Genomic DNA, 4,064 nt, shown 5'->3' with positions numbered 1-4,064 from the left:
TGTAGATGACATGTTAATCATGGGTAACCATGAATTGATTGTGAAAACCAAGAAAATGTTGAGACAACATTTTGATATGAAGGATTTGGGATTGTGTGATATAATTCTAGGGATTAAAGTCTCTAGACTTCCTGCTGGAATTATGTTATCCCAAACTCATTATGTAGAAAAGGTTCTTGAACGATTTAATGCCACAAATCATCCTATGGCTAGAACACCTATGGAATTGGGTACACATTTAGCCAAAAATAGAGGAGAACCTGTTTCACAAGTGGAATATGAAAGGGTGATAGGAAGTTTAATGTATTTAAATAATTGTACCCGTCCTGATCTTGCATATACCGTAAATAAGCTAAGTCGATTCACAAGTAATCCAAGTAAAGATCATTGGAAAGAACTAATGAGAGTGCTTGGATATTTGAAATACACTTTGAGTTATGGAATAGTGTATACAAAATATCCTGCGGTCCTAGAAGGATATTGTGATGCAAATTGGATTTCTGACACAAAAGACTCCAAGTCTACGAGTGGATATGTGTTCACTATCGGTGGAGGAGCGGTGTCATGGAGATCCTCTAAACAAACTTGTATAGCTCGGTCGACTATGGAGTCCGAGTTTATTGCTCTAGATAAAGCTGGAGAAGAAGCTGAGTGACTTCGAAACTTTCTCGAAGATATTCCATGTTGGAATAAACCGGTGTCTTCCATTACGATTCATTGTGACAGTCAGTCAGCAATAGGAAGAGCACAAAGTAGTATGTACAATGGTAAATCTCGACATATTCATCGGAGACATAATACCATAAGACAATTGATCTCGAATGTGGTTATTTCGGTTGACTATGTGAAGTCAAAGGAAAACCTTGCGGATCCGCTTACAAAAAATATAAATAGAGATCAAATGTACAAACTACTTGGAGGAATGGGTTTAAAATCCACAAAATAAAATATTTATAGCGGTAACCCAACCTTGAGAATTGGAGATCCCAAAACCTTGGTTCAATGGGACAACTAAGTTATAAATATTAGTTTGAGTACTTGGAAAAATTACTTACTCATTCCTGGAACATCCAAGTTGACATAACCTGCAAAATGTGGTGAGGTTAAGTTTTTCTTTTAATGATTTCTATACCTATAAGGTGGAGTAATGCAGGATACTCATGATAGGAGATCACCTATATAAGTGCAAAGTATTGGCCGCTTTGATTGCAATACTTATTGAAAGAGTGGGTGCCCAGTGAGCCAACTTGTGGCTATGGGCTTTGATGACTCTTTGTACAAACGATCTTTTGTTTAATATAATTTACATTTTATTAATGGCAATGACTTTATCTTTCTTCATATTGTTATATTATGATATACTATTGTTGTTTTGATAAAGACCTTGAATATACTATAGTGTATGTAAGATGTGGTAGAACATGGGGATGTCTATCATGAAATACATCTTATAGTCACTGTATGTTCTAAACTGTTCCTAGTCGATTGAGCCGTCCGATAATAAGGATAAGGATCGCTCGAGTTTGAGACTAGCATTTGCGATGCGGAGTACCACGTTTCATTGGTAGGGAACATGGAGATGTTCGAAGCATGCAAATGGATATTCATAGGATGAATAATCGAACTACCCTATCCGGACTTTCCAAGTGGTTATCACTTATCGAGTGGAAAAAGTCCGCGGTTTTGGTTGTACACCATTAGTCCTTACTACTTGAAACATCATGGAGACTCTATATGCTAGTACTGTGCTTTGACTCGTTTACCGACTCTATGGGGGTCATCAGGTGTCGGGATTGGGTACAGTTACAACACATATAGGAGTCGATGCATTGTTGTCAAGGATTCACCACATACTTGCAAGTGTGGATATCCTATGCGATCTGAGGAGATATTAGTGTGACGAATCTCTGGCCAGAGTACTTGATGTGATTTAAGAAATGGTTTCTTAGTAGCACATGCGATGTCACTAATTTGATCTTCAAGATGTATTGCATAGTTATCGAATCTTGAGCGACTCTCGATATACCAATGGTTGTTGATTCGATCGGGATATATGGATGAAGGGACCGTACTGTACGCGAACCAAAATCTACTGGTTCTTGTAGGCACTATCAGTGATACCTAGGGAATCATGGGGCGATGTTGCTAGGCGCTTTACCATGATTCGTTGGGCAAGTCGGAAAGTGTTGTTTCGAGTCACAAGGAGTTGTGAGCCCACAGCTAGCTGTATCCCTGAACCATTGAGGGTCACACAGTGTAATGGAGTTTTAATCCCCGTTGAGATAGTTAAATTTAAAGAGTTAAATTTAATGAATAAAGAAGTTGGACTTCTTAAATAAGAGTAAGGGAGTAGGATTTCCTAAAATGACATAGGGATGGACATTTTTGGAAATCACTGAATTCGGATTCAGGAAAATTTATCTTGACTTTAAAATGTGCAGAAATGGTTTCTGTGCACATTGGTAAAATCGGTTTATCAATCGGAGTCACGATGAATTTTATATTAATTTCTGAACATGCGGGCTTTGCTTGTCGGGCCTCAACTTATGACTAATGGGCCCTAAGCTATTAGTGGCCTGCATTATAAATAAGTTATTGCAGTACAGAAATTACACACAACTGGTCATAATTTTGAGAGCAAAATTTCGAAAACCCTAGCCTCCTCTCTCTCAAATTCGGCCGCCCCCCTCCCTTCTCTGCGTGAGAAATTCCGGTCTGTGATTTTGAATTGCAGTCTGGAATAGCGAATCAAATTCGTTTATTCTCTTCGTAGAAAACTTCTGATAGATTTTCTAGTGCAATCTATCAGAGGGATTAAACCTCTATTCGTGGACCTGATTGAAGGAGTTCATCGGTTCCAAGGAGAGACAACAAGAGCAGAGAAATCTGTTGGAGTCCAATAATCTCGATTCGAGATTGAAGGTAAAATTTAATAATTGTTATTTAAATTTTACACACACTAATAATTTAATCGTTGAACGGTTGATACCCACAATATGGAATTGTTCCATAATAAAATTTTTAAACTTCCGCTGCACCGGGTATCAATCGTGATTGATCTGAACGCCAGTTTCCAACAGTGGTATCAAAGCCAGGTTGCTCAGATCAAACGATTAAATTAATCGATTGTACAAAAATTTTTGAGTCTCGGTTTTTGAAACAAAATAAATATTTTTTAAATAAAAAAAAAAAAATTTCGGGGCAAAACCCGGGCAGCGATTGGATCGCTGCCCGGTGGGGCAGCAATTGTTGCTGCCGTGCGCCGCCCAAAGGGGGCGCACGGCGCCGCCCACGGCGACGCACGGCGTCGCCCAGGGGCGGCGCTCAGCGCCGCCAGGGCAGCGCTCGGCGCTGCCCAGCGCAGCGCTGGGCGCTGCGCAGGGCAGCGCGGCGCACGGCGCCGCCCATGGGCGACGCACGGCACCGCCCAGGGCGGCGCCAGGCGCCGCCAGGGCAGCAACTGTTGCTGCCCTAAAGGGGCAGCCGGGCTGCCCCGGCCCGCGCCCACGGGTGCGGGCCGGCCCGGGAGTGTCCCAGGCGGCCCGCGAGAAAAAATTAAATTTTTATTTAAAATTAATTTTAATGTGTTAAAATTTTATTTTTGGTCCGGTCAAAAATTGTTTTTGATTGGTTCACGAGATTTCGGATCGAATTGTTCGAGTCCGTAAACTTTAAAATTGATTTTTGGATAAATTTGAATTTTTGGAAAATTTTAATATTTTATCCTTAAATTGAATTTTGAAATCAATTATTTTTGGTACAATTGATGATAAGATTTGATCTTATGAATATATTGAGTAAAATATGATTTTATCCATAAAATTGGATTTTGTAGATAAAATATGATTTTATTTGATAAAGAGATAAAATATGATTTTATATGTAAAATGAGATTTTATATATAAAATATGATTTTATCCTGTTTAAATTTGAATTGCCACTGCATGTTATCCAATAAATTAATTTTGAATTAAATGTTATTGGATAAGGATGATCGATTGCCATGACCAATTTTGTAGGTGTATGTTAGGAATTTACATTTGTTTTATTGTTGTTGGTTTTAT

The sequence above is a fragment of the Henckelia pumila genome, chromosome 4 (genome assembly GCF_033568475.1).
Source record: "Henckelia pumila isolate YLH828 chromosome 4, ASM3356847v2, whole genome shotgun sequence".
NCBI classification, from domain to species: domain Eukaryota; kingdom Viridiplantae; phylum Streptophyta; class Magnoliopsida; order Lamiales; family Gesneriaceae; genus Henckelia; species Henckelia pumila.
The sequence above is the reverse complement of the archived record's forward strand: the minus strand, read 5'-3'. Positions refer to the sequence as shown.